The sequence below is a fragment of the Corylus avellana genome, chromosome 3 (assembly GCF_965113065.1).
Source record: "Corylus avellana chromosome 3, dhCorAvel1.hap1.2, whole genome shotgun sequence".
NCBI lineage: Eukaryota > Viridiplantae > Streptophyta > Magnoliopsida > Fagales > Betulaceae > Corylus > Corylus avellana.
Window position 1 is genome coordinate 11,449,728 of NC_142492.1, and position 16,519 is coordinate 11,466,246.

The 16,519-nt window shown below is 37.2% G+C and overlaps 1 pseudogene; it reads left to right on the forward strand.

Moving 5' to 3' along the window:
- The first annotated feature begins 2 nt into the window (after positions 1 to 2).
- LOC148586783 (uncharacterized) lies at positions 3 to 16,519 on the forward strand (annotated as a pseudogene).

The following is a 16,519-nucleotide window of genomic DNA, read 5'->3' on the forward strand; positions in this document are numbered from 1 at the left end:
CCATGGTGGAGAATCCAATCATGGGGTTTTCAATAAACCTCTGTGTTTTCTTCTTCCTTTTCTACCTCTTAATACCCTTTTCATCTTCTTCTTCTGGTGGCACTGGCCATGATATAATGACATATGTGAGACACAAAGTCCCAGCAACTAAGCTCTAGCCCTACCACTGGAGTTACATAAGAGGTTTGCGCTCACGATTAATCTCTGTTTAAGTACAATTTTAATCACGTGTATATAAATTTTTTAGACACCCGAATGGTTTTCAAGGGTGAGTTGTACATGTCTTCATTGTGCGTACATATATTCGGCTCGTTTAAGAACTTGCTTAGTAGTGAGAAACAGAATTAGAATTTCTTATAAGGAGTCAAAGCGTGAACGAGATGTTGAAATAATGATTATGGGGGAATATAAGCGGAAGCAATATAGATAATAAACACAAAGAACTTACGGGTGGTTCGGTGTTAGACACCTACGTCCACCACTCGGAATACCCCTAAGGGCTACATTGTGCTCATTAATTTGATTTGTCTACAATACAAAGGTCCCTATTTATAGGGTAATGTCTAAATACAAGTTTAGTAATCAAATCTCCTTGATTTGATTACAATCCCAATATATGATTATAATCAACCCATAAATAGAGAATATTTCAATATCAACATAATTATGGAATATATGGAAAATATAATATATTTTCCATATATTCTAACATCCCCCCTCAAACTCAAGGTGGAATATTCTGGAACCTTGAGTTTGAAATCCGAAACAATGATGACAGCGGTGGTGGAGGCAAGAAACGGGCCGTAGATGATGACGACTACCGGAAGAGAGAGAGGCTAGCGGGCGGCTAGCGACTGCAGCAGATGGCTGGTGAATGCAGATTCAAAAGGCCTGACAACGGGCCAAACTCCAAAATAGGCCGACAACAGGCCAGGGCTGACAATGAGCCAAACTTCAAAAGGGCCCGACAACGGGCTAGGGCTGACAACGAGCCAAAAAATAAAAGGGGCCGACAACGGGCCAAGGCTGACAACGAGCCAAAAATAAAAAAGGGCCGACAACGGGCCAGGGCTGACAATGAGCCAAAATTAAAAAAAGGGCCGACTACTGGCCAGGGCTGACTATGAGCCAAAAATAAAAAGGGCCGACTACGGGCCAGGGCCGACTTGGGCCAAAAATAAAAAGAAAATGAGCCCACTTGGGCGGTTATCAGATCGGCGCACCGAACCTGACCGGCGTGTGGCACACGTGATGTGGTCCACTTGGACAGCTTCTTCTTTCTTTTTTTTTTTTTTTTTTTTTCACTTGGATGACACCTTCTCTTTTCTCCCTTTTCTTTTCTTTCTTTTCTCTCTCCTCACTCCACGCCACACGCAGCAATTTTTTTTTTTTTTTTTCTTTTCTTTTCTTTCTTTTTTTTTTTTTTCTCTCCTCATTCCACGCCACACGCAGCAATTTTTTTTTTTTTCTTTTCTTTTCTTTCTTTTCTCTCTCCTCACTCCACACCACACGCAGCAATTTTTTTTTTTTTTTTTTCACCAGTTTCTCCACGCCTGTCCCCTTCTTTCTTCCTGTTTCTCTGCATATTTTGCTGCAACAGAAATGGCCATGCATGACTGGAGGAAAGGCGCTGGCATAATCGGAGGAGTAGATCTGGACGGCGCGAAAGCCGAAGACTAAGGCCGGCAATGGCTTTCTTCGGCGTGGTCTGAGTGGTGTTTGTGGGTCGCGGCCCGGTGGACGGTGGGCTGATGCCGGAGGAAGATGATCTGGTCGTCTCCGGCGATGACTTATCGTGCAATTGTAAGTGGGCTGAGGGAGACCGGCACTGCAAGTGGGCTGATGCAGGAGAAGCCGAAAAGGGTGGCGCGGCTCTGCTTGGACGGTGGGATGACGCCGGATGCAGTGCCGGTTCCGTTGACTGGAACGGCTGGAGATGCGCCAGATCTGGCAGCTTGAGCATGAGAGAGACCACCGAGGTCTTGGTGAGAGGAGTTGGACGAGGATGGCTGGGCAAGCGGCCGGAGGAAGATGATCTGGTCGTCTCCGGCGATTATCGTGCAATTGTTTCCCTTCTCTACGTGCGTGAGAGAGGATTTTTTTTTTTTTTTATTTGTTTTGTTTTTTTTTTTTTTTTTTCAAGAAACAAAACAATAGATTGAAGAAAAATATATAATTCACAGGACCATTAGATCGACTGGCGTAAGCCAATGGCTCTGATACCATGTAAAAATAATGATTATGGGGGAATATAAGCGGAAGCAATATAGATAATAAACACAAAGAACTTACGGGTGGTTCGGTGTTAGACACCTACGTCCACCACTCGGAATACCCCTAAGGGCTACATTGTGCTCATTAATTTGATTTGTCTACAATACAAAGGTCCCTATTTATAGGGTAATGTTTAAATACAAGTTTGGTAATCAAATCTCCTTGATTTGATTACAATCCCAATATATGATTATAATCAACCCATAAATAGAGAATATTTCAATATCAGCATAATTATGGAATATATGGAAAATATAATATATTTTCCATATATTCTAACACGAGAAATCAAGCCTAACTTTTGGTTCGGTCCCTTGTTGAGGGAGTAGTTGCTAGAGAGAAGTCCATGGGGGGTTTTTTTTTTTTTTTCTTTCTTTTTTATTGGTTATTTATAGAAAGAGAATGCTAAGTGTTTTGGGATCTGTAGTTTATAATATCTGGTTCACTCGAAATGAGATCAAACATGCAGGTCATCCAAAAACCGATCGAGGAGCAATTGTTGAAGAAAATTTTGTGGGAAATCCGAACCAGAGTAGTTGGGAAAGGAAGGTTTCCAAAAAATAAGGAGAACCTTGTGTTTTGCTCTTTGTGGAATCTTTCTGCAGAAGTGCTTTGCTGATCAGGCTATGGTTGTGGCCCGCTGGTTTTGTTTTGTTTTTTGTTTCCTGATAGTCTTATGGGATATAGCCTTTGTGAGGTTTTGCTTTTAGGCCTTCTGTAGGGTCTGTTTTTGGTGATACTTTGGGTTTGGGGATTTGTTTTGTTGGTTTTGGTGGTTTCTTTTTCTGCAGTTTGTTTCTGGTTTAGTTTGGTTTGTTAGCCTTTGTGAGGTTGTGCTAGCTGGTGGCTTGTAATTGTTGCTTTGGTGTTTTTGGTTTTTAGCTTTTAATGAAGTTGCTTATTCATAAAAATAAAAATAAATAAATAAAGAGAATGCTAAGTGTTCTCCTAATGTTCTTCTCGTGTATTTTATAAAAAATAAAAAAGAAAATTGCTCTTATTTCTCTCACTTGGTTTTTATAAAATAATTTTCACCAAGTACAAGGAGGATACAAGGAGAACACCAGGAGAACACTTCCTACTTGTTAATGTCTTTCTATTAAGAATCATAATTGAAACAAACTTAAATCCTTTCAACCATTTCAAATTCTTCATGATCTTAACAGTTGTGGGAGCATATATGCATGCTTTTTTATTTCAAAATTTGATATATATTTTACTGTTTTCAATATAATTTGTTGCAGTTGAGTTGCCACCTCCACCTTCTTATGCATCAGAATCCATTGAAATAGCATCAGATGTAAAACTGGCGAGTTTATCCAAATCTTTAGCAATTGCTTAGACCTGTAGTTTGTTATTCAATTTTAGAATTTTCATTTCTTGAAGCCTAATGCACCTCCAAAATGTTTCATCCTCAAGAAATGCACATCTGCATCACAATTGTTACAAGGTTTTCTGACTTTCTTTTTTTTGGGTTCATAATTAACCCTTCAGAACCTTAAGAAGATAGTCAAGCATCTCAAAAGAAAGTTTCCAATCATATGCTTTCGAGGCGGCGGTCCGCCTCTTCCCGACGTCTCAGAAACTGCTATAGAAGGTTTATTTAAAAAAGCTATCTCATGAGAAGTAGTTTATAATTATTTATCTTTGTGTTAAGTATTTCATGGTATTTTGTGGCGGTTGATGATTCAATTGTGCAGTTTATACACATCTTAGAACAAGTCTTATGTGTTTTTCCAGTGCTAAATCATTTGTCTAATGGATCTTCTGGAGAAATACAGAATCTTCAGAATATAGAGCAATGCTATCCTCAGCAGAAAAGGATGAAATTCAAATTGACATCTCAGCAGGTTGTTGCTTTTACAGTTCTAGGACTATTTTTTTGCTATAAACTTGCTTCTTTTAGTAACACGCAAAAAACTTCTATGCAGATCACACCAGGAGTTTATTATATTGGCTTGTTCAATGGAATTGGACCTATTAGAACTCAATCAAAGATGGTATATTTTTAGCCTTAGAGTTATACAGTAACATGTATATTACCATATGCTTTTTCATGGTTGAAATTTAGTTATTAATTTTATTGATTACTGGTTGTTGCCTAATTAGATAAATGGAGGCTCGACATACACTTTCAGTGCAAATTTAACTGTAGAAGGCTGTTTGAACTCTACAATGTGGGGAGAGCACTGTGATTTGGCAATTGATGGCCTTTCCAAGGTGCAACATGATCCAAATCAGTTTGGAAATAAAGATGAACACTTTGTAGGAAACATTGCCAGCACTCACTATTCTAGGGCCATATGCACAAAGAATATGGATATGAATGTCTACTTCTTGGATGTAATGGAGGCAGCAGAACGATTGACAATCAGATTCAAAAAAAGCTCCTCATTTTCATTCAAGGAACGCCAATGTATCTTCAATAATGTTATATGCTAGACATAATGCAATTCCAGACAATACTTTGCATGATTATTCCTCTGATATAAGTAAAGATCCTTTGGTTGTCCATCTACCAATGGCTAGTAGATGGTATTTTTCCATCGAGACGGTTTTTTTGTCGAACATACACAACGGGATGCGCGAAAGAAACATGAAACTTTGCTACTTGGTGGAGTGGGAAACCATTGCATGCCAAGAAGGAAAGGCTGGACCAAACTGTACTTGGGAAGGACACATTCTTAAGGTTTGTTAGTGCTATTTTGCATGCTGCTCACTTATGTTACCTATTTTGAAAAATATGTTTGAAATATATCAATCTGCATGGAAAACATAAAGCATCATTTTTATGTGGATTCTTGCAGGCACTTCCTAAAGAAAACCCAAATGTTCGTTCAGTTTACTTGCCAGACAGTGAAATTGTATCCTCAAATTCAGTTTCTTTCTCTTTGGATCCCTTCTTAAGCAAGTCAGCATATGGAGATAGATTAGACTATGCTTGGACATATTTTCTTCTGAATTCTACAAAAGGCACAGAAGGCAATAATCTTCACATCCAACTTAGAACAGACACAAAATTAAGTTATGAGTTATATGTTAGATTTGGTGGATTACCATTACTTAATGTGTGGGACTATAGTTATTTGAACCAGAGAAGCAACTGCAACAGCAGCTCCATGTTTAAATTGTATCTTACAAGTCAAAAAACAATTAATTTGTATATATTATATCCCAAAACAGGACTTTGGACTATTGGGTTAAGGCATCCGGCTGCTATAAATAATTCTTTGAGCAACCAAACAACAATGTCCATCTCAAGGATAAGTTGCCCAAATCGATGCTTTGATCATGGGGCATGTATCCATAGTGAAGATGCAAGCAAATCAACATATTATAGGTATCACATTTTCTGTATATTCTAGTTATATAAGTTGTTGAAGTAATTGTGGCTTTTTCCTCGATTCCATTAACCCATTTCCAAGTGTTTTCCTCAGCTACTGCACCTGTGATAGAAACCATGGGGGATTTGACTGCAGTATCAAAGTAGTATCAGCAACAGGTAATAGATAGAACTACTCTTTCTATTCATAGTCATAATTTTTCTTTTTCTTTTTTGGGATGATTGATTTATTTTCATTAATCAGAACAAATATAATACAAGCACACTCTAACAAGACAGCTAGAACCTCAACAAATAACAAAACACCCCAACAATTACAAACCAATCAAACAAAACTACCCAATTACAACTGAAAAATCTATATACGACTCCAAACGACACCTATTCTGAAAGTATAGGTGTTTCACACAATATTATGCGGAATTAGATCTGACCTAATGAATAATAATTAACCAAAAACAGATATGCAATGAACAATAAATAACACAGATATTTTGGTTACGAAGAGGAAACCAATTAGAGAACTCTCTAATTGTAAAACCTCTCCGAAGCAGCCAAATTCAAAAAATCAACTAACTCAGTAAAAGAATAAAGAATTACATGATGTTCACACTTACAAAACCTTTGCAATTGACACGATTTTGTATAAGACAAGCGACAAGCGACAAGCGACAAGCGACCTACTTGTTTTCTACCGCAGTAGCCCTTTCCAGAGACAACTGACACAATCTTTCTACATGATCTCCCTTCATCGGAACTCCAGTTGACTTCAGTTCAACAATCAACAAGTAAAAACAAACGATCACTCTAAGAGAGAGAACATACTCTACTCTCTTAGCACACGAAGGCGAATTCTAGATGCAAAAATTCGTTACCCTTCCAGATCTGTTGAGATCTGTATATATAATAAAAATACCCCTAGTCTAATTAGACTAAAACTCTAATTGAAAAAGACGTAAAAGCTACAGGGCATCCGGACGGTAAGTGATCCCGTCCGGACAGAACTAGGCAAAAACTAGTTCTAATACACTGTGCGTCAGGACGGAAAGTACTCTCGTCCGGACGGCACTAGGTTAACATCGCTAACTTTAGTTCTGTTGCGCGGCACGTCCGGACGGTATTTCAGACGAGACTTCAGACGAAGCTCTCAGGTTTTCTTGTACAACCATCTCGTTCGGACAGCTTGCAGACACAGTTGCAGACGAGGCTCTCGGGTTTCATCTTCTCATTCAGTCTCCTCATCCAGACGGCTTGCATAAGCGTTCGAAAGGGCTTGAAGATTCTTCACTATTTCTTCCTCGATCGCATACTACACACTTACAACGAACATGTTAACCACACGTATTTTGTTCACATGAATCCAGCCAAGACAAACTAAAACTAACAAACTCCCCCTTTGGCTATTCAATGACAAATATAAGTATGTTTTAAGAAACCAAGGAACTGAGACAAAATACAAACACAACAACAAAAATAGCAAACGGTACACTCTCCCTTTTTGTCACGAAGGGCAAAAGGAACAACACAAAACCAAAAGGACCACAATATCTCCCCTAAATGCAATGTGCTACTACCCCTTTTATCACAAATGATCAAAAAGTTGTCTTCCATGAGAACTCCTAATCTCCCTATTGGAGGAAATCCTTGATGCTCTGTATCTCACCTTGGAGTGTGGTACGTGACTTATCCATGTTCTCTCCTAGAGCCTGCACTTGAGAAGATAGTTCTGCAAATTTCTCAAGCATCTTGGACATGGCATCTTGAGGGATGGAAGTTGTGTTGCTGGAGGATGCTCCTGCAATGTCCTAATCTTTGGCTGTAGCTTGTCTCCTAATATGGCATTCAACCTGCCCGGATGATTTTGCAATGGTCTTCTTATCAAAGGATGCAATGGAGGTGATAACAAGCTCACCTTCTTGTGGCTCAATCCTTAGATGTGCAAAAATGTGAGTAATAAGAGCACCAAAGGGAAGAGACTGAGTATCATCTCCAATGGCTGTAAGCATGAGCCGGATGGCATGAGAGGCGAAGTCAATGGACACTTCAGTGGCAAGTGCATATAAGAAAGCAGCTCTATCGACTCCAAAATCGGAATAGTGTCCGATAGGCCATAAGTTACAAGACACAATGCGACTGAGAATTCGCATAGGACAGGAGAAATCAACAATGCGTGTGGCAGCATTCTGAACTGGCCAATAGGGAACAGGACCTCCCACAAAAACTTCCATCATAGTATTTTTAGATGGAAGGACATCAGGCAAAAATGGATATTCAAATTCTTCCACCAAGGGAACACTGGTGACAGCCCGGATGAGATCACTATCCACTGTGAATGCCTAGGAACGCACATATGTGGTGAAGGAGTGCAGACCGGTTGGTTCTTTGTTCACATAGAACTCTCGAACCATGCTCACATAAGCTCGAGTCATTTCATTTGGGATGAGAAACATCCACCCACGGTTGGCAAATATTTGTGGGATGAAGGCAAAGTCATTTATAAAGTCGTTGCAAACCATGCTTCGTTCCATCAACACCGTCTTGTCCTTGAATCGGGAATTGTATAACCTCATCATTTCCTTAGCTTTGAACCGATCATTGTACGGTAGTTGTGACCTTGTATGCTTCCTTGAAAGCTCGGCCATGGTACCTACAACACTCTTAACTCCATGTTAGTATATATAGATATAAAAACATAGTATGGAGTAAGATTTTAGATTTGTGCAATATCTAGTTCAAGAACTTCAATGAGACACTTCATAAAATATGAGGTAAGCTTGTGAAATTGAACTTGTCATAATCAAATGAGAGATATGCTATCATTCCCCACAACCACAACCTAAACACCAGAGACATTAAACAAGAGCAAACCAATTGAAAAATTAAAGCAAATGGTTCAAGAATATCGTTTAGACAATTTATCGAACACATGGTGTGCAGGAAAAGTTAGACATGTGAAAAGAGTTCAAAGAAAATGGAAACACTCATGCCTAAATACATCACAACCAAAGTATTTACACAACCACAAGATAATCAAGCAAAACTATCAAAGCAAATCACAAAATTTTTGGATTTTCACACTTCAACCCAACTCTCAAAACCTAAGATTTAATCTTCTCAAAATTATGAAATGAGACAAGAATAAGATTTAGAGATCATACCTTAGGTGTAAAGAGATTGAAATATGTGTGAAAATGAAAGCAAGAGCCACAAAAATGAAGAACCCAAGAATTTTTGGGAAGAAAATGATGCTGCGGCCGAGAAAGAAAAAAAACTGTCGAGAAAAAAAAAACTGAGCTTTGCGGATTACATATTTGGGCAAACCCATTTGAACGGTCACTTAACACCGTCCGGACGGTGAAATGAAAAGAAACTTTTTTTTTTTTTTAAATGCAACACTTGATAACTTTGTGCACATAATCTTTTATGACAAAAACTCCATGTGATGCATGTGGAAAAAAAAACTGGAACCACTCGTGCATTTAGAACACATATGAGTCTACACAAACACATAGACCAAAGATTTATGAACATTAGTTAGCCAATGGGACATAGAAACTCACGTTGAGATGTGTCGTGTGTGAGAGTCAAATCTAATGTCAAGTCAAAGGAAAAAAAAAAACTAGAAGCACTCTGCAAGTGACAATGGTAATGATGCACGGTTAAAGGCAAACCTTATAGTACTAGGGTCTAGAACCCCTCATCCTATGCATCCTTTTATAGAACAAGCATCATTTTACCATAATTCCTTTAGTAACAGTATTTTTCCACGATGAGTTGGTCACTGAGTGTTTCTATAGGGATTCATTCAGCATTAATGACATAGAACCGTTGTGTTCAAATATGCTCTTTTAGAGAAATGTCATATAGTATTTGTGCATGACTTAAAAAGAATGTAGGAATTTTTAGGATCTAGGTTCAACTAGCGAATTGGTAAATTTTAACCAAGTTTTGAACCATACATCACCTACATTGTGACCTTGAGCCATTTTCCATAGAAAAAAATAAGATCGACTCTGAAAAGTGCATGAACAACATATATAAAAGATCCCACTTGAAAAACTATACAACACTCACCATGGTCATGCATTATCAGAGACTCATACAGTACCTTATGCAAAGTTAGGTCCGTTCTCAAAGGACACGACTTCACAAGAGAATTTGAAAGTTCATGAGTATGAGCACAAGGAACGAGTGAGAGCACTCAAGAAATATATATATATTATTTTATTATTTTTAAATAAAAAAATTTAGAGACAAAGACAAAAACAAAGCAAACAAATAAAAAAAAAATCAAAGACAAAACACAAACTAGAAGAAATAACGAAAATTAAAGCTACAAAAATTGTACTTGGACATTTAAAATGAGAGTGTAAATAACCATTGTACTAGGCATGCATTGTGCCCACCTAATCTAGGCGAGTCCACTACCACTCCCCCTCAACGGGTGAACGGTATCAACCTTCTTAACCCAAACTTTCTTCATTTTAGGAACAGAAGTGCGACTCTTATCCAAGTCATTTAATTGGGTGATAACACCCTTTAACATGTTGAATAATTCTTATGACTATTCCTAGAATGAAAATCATTTCTTTTTTACTCAAGATTATTCAACCGAAAACAATTAGGCCGAATATGCCCAATCTTACCATAGTGATGACATGTAGGAATGAACCTTTGAGAAGGTTGGTTCCTTGGCATATGAGCACGTATCGGTGTAGAACGAGACACATATGAATCAGTTAGAATTCCCTTACCTTTCTCAGCTTTTGGAACTGGAGGATACATTACCTTCTTCTTAGCCAAACTCTCTTCTTTACACACTGGTTTCACAAAAATCAACTTTGAAGGAGAAGCAACATTAGTAGAAGAAATAGCAGATTTATCAAAGCCCAATCCAATTCTATCAAAAGAATGTTTCTGATTATGCAACATGTGATTTAGCTTTTCACTAGAGAATTTTTTCAGATGATTTCTTGATTCATTAGGATCATTCTCTAGGGATTTTACTTTGGCAATTAACATGTGATTTTCAGACATCAAAGTATTATGAGTAGCATGTGAATCAGTTAAGGCAATAGAAAGTTGATCATTTTCAAGACTAACTTCTTTGAGTTTCTGCAAGTGCTGCTTATTCAACTTCTTCAATTTAATGCATTCCACATATAGATCATTATAAGCATTTTGCAGATCACCCTCCTCTTCTGATTCATTATCACATATGCCATGTTCACTATCTAGAGAGTTAGACTCACTAACCTCATGTTCACTATCATAAGTAATCCCAAAAGCTACATAATTAGCAACATTTTCTGCTTTTTCCTCAATGTCTGACTCATCACTTTGAGTCACATTAAAGGCCTTGCCTTTTGAATTTATCAAGTTTCCACAATCAGCACGAATATGACCAATACCACCACATTCATGACACTTACGACCACGAGATAATTTATCTTTATGTTTTTCATCATTTTTGCCTTCATAATTATCTCTTACCTCATGACTAGGATTCACAGAATTTTTTGATTCCCTATTTCTAAAATTTCCATTGTTTTTGAAAAAAATTTTAAACTTCCTAGCAATAATAGCTATTTCTTCATCGTCTCCAGAATCCTCATCAAAGTGAACTACAGATTTACCTTTAGCAACCTTGATCTTAAGAGCAAGATTTTTTGAGCTTTTGGGCTTAGGTAACATGAATTCAAATGTGAAGAGAGCCAACAAGTTCCTCTACTCTCATTGACTCTAGATCTTTGCTTTGTTGTATAGCATTAATCTGAGGTATAAACCTCGCAGGTAGAGATCTTAAGATTTTCTTTATTATGTTAGCATCAGTCATTTTCTTTCCAAGATTAATAGTAGAGTTTCTAATGGTGCTAAGCTTAGAATAAAAATCATCAAATGTCTCTTCCTCTTGCATCCTAATCTCTTCAAATTGAGAAACTAACATTTGAATTTTTGAAGCTCTCATAATTTTAGTTCTTTCGTGAGTAATTTCCAATGTTTTCTGTGCTTCTTTAGCTATTACACATCGAGAAATTCTTGAAAATTCTTCGATGGAGATAGATGTGAAGATGACATTTAACGCTTTGTCATTCGCAGACGAAGCACTCTTTTCATCCTTTGAAAATTCGGTAGTTGCCTTATCAGGATTAGTCCATCCAGATTCAACAATATGCCAAACGTCCACGGATTTGAGATATGCTTTCATATGAATTTTCCAAAACGTATAATTGGATCCATCAAAGACGGGAAGTGAGTTAGGTGCAACTGTGTGAGACATTACGAGGAGTCTAGGATCACACTCAGGAAATTAATCCAAACAGAGTGAACCTGCACTGATACCAATTAAAAAATCTATATACGACTCCAAATGACACGTATTCTAAAAGTATAGGTGTTTCACACAATATTACGCGGAATTAGATCTGGCCTAACAAATAATAATTAATCAAAAACAGATATGCAATGAACAATAAAGAATACAGATATTTTGGTTACGAAGAGGAAATCAATTAGAGAACTCTCTAATTGTAAAACCTCTCTGGGGCAGCCAAACCTAGGAAATCAACTAACTCAGTAAAAGAATAAAGGATTCCAAGTCTTTCACACTTACAAAACCTTTGCAATTGACACAATCTTGTATAAGACAAGCAACCTACTTGCCTTCTATCGCAGTAGCCCTTTCTAGAGACAGCTGGCACAATCCTTCTACGTGATCTCCCTTCATCGTAATTCCGGGACTTCACTTCAACAATCAACAAGTAAAAACAAACGATCACTCTAAGAGAGAGAACAGACTCTACTCTCTTAGCACACGACGACGAATTCTAGATGCAGAAATTCATTACCCTTCAAGATCTGTTGAAATCTCTATATATAATAAAAATACCTCGAGTCTAATTAGACTCAAACTCTAATTGAAAAAGACGTAAAAGCTACGGGGCGTCCGGACGATAAGTGATCCCGTCCGGACGAAACTAGGCAAAAACTAGTTCTAATACATTGTGCATCCGACGGAAAGTACTCTCGTCCGAACGGCACTAGGTTAACATTGCTAACTTCAGTTTTGTTGTGCGGCGCGTCCGGACGGTATTTCAAATGAAGCTCTCGGGTTTTCTTGTACGACCATCTCGTTCGGACAGCTTGTAGACACAGTTGCAGACAAGGCTCTTGGGTTTCATCTTCTCATTCAGTCTCCTCGTCCGGACATCTTGCATAAGCGTCCAGACGGGCTTGAAGATTCTTCATTATTTCTTCCTCGATCGCATACTACACACTTACAACGAACATGTTAACCACACATATTTTGTTCACACGAATCCAACCAAGACAAATTAAAACCAACAACAACAACTAAACAACATATCATCGCCAATCCCCCATCTTTCACAAAGACCAGAATTCAAATCAGACTTGGTGAACTTCCCTTTCCAACCGATTCTATGCTTAACATCTCATACCACAACTTTCAAAATTTGTTCTTCACCTCTAGGGATCGAGCCATGCTTAATAGCATTCTTTTGCCACCATAAGTGATAAAATAGAACCACCTAAACTTAATTTGCAAAGATTAGCCCTTAGGCTTTGTTTGGTAATGGGGATGGGGTTGGCCCAAACATTGTTCATCACCATTTCCCAAAAAAATCAACATCAAAACATTCTAACTTTTTCACTTTTAATATCAAATCATTCACTTTTTATTATTATTCAAATAAAAAAATCACTACAAAACAAAACTTTTTCACTTTTCCATACCACTTTTTCATTTTTTTTATACCAAACATTCTTACTTTTTTTCACATCAATCTATATCAACTACAGTGTTTAGGCCATCCCATTTGCCAAACACCCCCTTAAATTCTGATGACTTTCTTTGGCAAAATGAAGACATTAGTCCAATATGCTTGTATACTGTACATAACGAAAGAAAGTAATTAAAGCCTCACAGCAAAATTTAAATGCCTAAACAACCAAGAATCTACCCTCCCTCAGATCTTTTGAATCAAACCCTCACAATCTCTAAAAGAAAGTTTATGATAAATCAAAGGGACTCCAAGATACCTCATAAGAAAACACCCCTCACTCATTTGTAAACAATCACCAATACGCAATTTCAGCCCCTCAAAAACCCCAGAGTAGAAGAATGTGCTTTTTGGAGGGTTTGGACACAAACTTGAAATAGATGCAAACTCTGCCAAGACCTTCTTCAAGCTCTGAACTGTTTGTAGCTTGGCCATAGAGAAGAACAAGTTGTTCATAAAACATAAGTTGGTCAATTTGATTGGAGCACAACCAGGATGAATGTGCCATTCAAGACAATAGAAAAATTAGGGGAAGTGATACACTGCCTTACCCAATGAACAAATTTCTCAAGAGCACCAACACACAATAAATAATGAAGGATTAAATTCCAATCAACCAAGTCATAAGCCTTCATAATATCCACCTTAACATAATAGCACACTTCGGCTACTCTATGGTGATTCTTGACAACCTCCTACGCCGGCATCACATTCTCCGCAATGTATCTGCCATTGATACATCTAGACCCTTGAGTAATCAACCAACCAATATCTTGATAATGCACTTATTTGTGTCGGCTAGTTTTTGCTTCTACAATATATAATGTTTGGAGGAATCGTAATGCTTTGAGACATGAAAATAATCCGTGCACTGTAGAGAAGCTTATTTAACGTATTAGATGGGAGGTGAGGATCCCGTTTGCCATAAAATGTAGATTTAAAAAGACTAGAGGAAATGATATTCTTTGTAGTGCATGGGGTATAGATGGGATATTGGTTTAATTTTGTGGAGATTTTATTTGCTTGTTTAGGTGTTTTCAGCTTTAGCTTTTCTTTGTAAACTGTTTTAGCTGCTTGTTAATGAAAGTTACTCATTTATATATATATATATATATATAAAATAAAAATAAAAATAAAATGAAAAAGGAAAAAAAAATTAAAAAAAAAAAAAAGGAAAGAAAGAAAGAAAAGATAACATTACAACAAGAAATTGGCATGAAATCACTCATAACAGAAGGTTGGGGTTTTTAGGCACCAAAGTAATAATCGTCGAATTAACCTCCTTCAACATTTTACCCAAAGTAAAGGAAGATTGAATGGCACAAATAATATCCTTGACAACAGTAGGCCAAGCAACTTTATAAAAGGCAACAAAAAACCCATCAAGTCCAAGGGCCTTGTTACTCTTCATAGAAAAAAAAGTGGCTTGAATTTCATATGCAGTAACTGAATTTCGCATATCATAGATACAAGCAGCATCCAACTTCTTGAACAAGCCCTAAAGACGCCCAACCATAGTAGCATCAAACACCATATTAGAAGAAGCCACTGGTAATAAGCGACAACAACATGTAAATAATTTGCTTTTTTTTTTTTTTTTTTTTTTTCTGATTTGAGTAATGAATGTGCCATATTGGGATGTTTATCATTGATGTTGGTAATTGATCAATTTGAAAGTGGTGTATTGTCAATTTCCTATTCTTTTTTATGTAGCATGTATGAGTTGAAATGCTAATGGATGAGTTGAAATCTAATGTAGAGCAGAGATGGCATGAGATTTTTCTTATTGCATCAAATGCTGCAGCCTTACTTCCTGCATTGAAGGTCCTTCAAAAGAAGGTAAGATCCAATTCATGATGGCTTGGTTCAGAACAAATTGTATCTGAAAACTGCTAATCATGACACTCTTAATATGCAAATTATATATGTTTTGTTGCCTTATGCAGGTATGTGCAGAGTGGGTCATCTTCGTGTCTAGTGGAATTTCAAGCGCATTTTATCATGCATGTGATGTAGGTTGCTGGTGTGCTCTACCATTTCATGTGCTACAGGTACATGATATGATCTAGACATCTTCATCACTTCTATTATTTCTATGTTTTGATATCAAGTTTCAGTACTACTTTGGTTTCAGTTTATGGACTTCTGGCTTTCTTTCATGGCTGTGGTGAGCACTTTTGTATACTTGACTACTATTAGTGAAACTGCAAAATGGACAATTCATACACTTGCAGCCATTATTACTGCACTCCTAACTGTAGGCGGCGCAACCAGGTATTGGCAAGATTGGAAACTATTGATGACCTTAGATGGTCTATTTAACAAGATAATGGTGTATCTAACCACTCTATAACCCTGCAGGTCCATAAATATTGTTATTGTACTAGCAATAGGTGCTTTGGCATTTCTTGTTGGATGGCTGATACAATTCTGCACTCGATATAGAACATTTTCACTTCCATCAAAATCCTCGTTAAAGATACCTGAAAGGTATGCACTTATATTTAACATATAACAATCAAAGAAAAAGCACTAACCACATTTGCGCATCACCTTAAAATGATTGGTAAATATAGACTTAGCACCCATGAGTATCTTTATAAACACCTATTCTATATAGGCTACTTATCTTCTCAATATGAGACATGAGTGCTACATAACATATTGATGAACTCTTTATGCGAATAACAATTTTATAGAAGGCTAAAGGATAATAAGAATCATTTCTCTTGGTAGATGGCGGAGTTTTGAAGTACAATTCCTTGATCTTATAAAGACAATCTATATACACTTCCACTAGGGTTTTGTATTGCTTGGTTTCATTGCATTTTCCATGGCTGCATTAAGTCGGAGTATGGAAAATAATCAAAACTATTGGATTTGGCACAGGTACAAAGTAGACCACAGTTCATACATAAATATGATCATCTTCATATCCTATTTTTTAATTGTGCATTTATTTTTCAGCACTTGGCACATCTCTATATACACCAGTCCCTTTTTCTGTGTTTGTTCAAAAGCAAACACTCCAAATGCTGACAATCAAGAAGCACCAGCTACGACATCATATGAACTAACACAGCAGGAATCATTGCCTTGA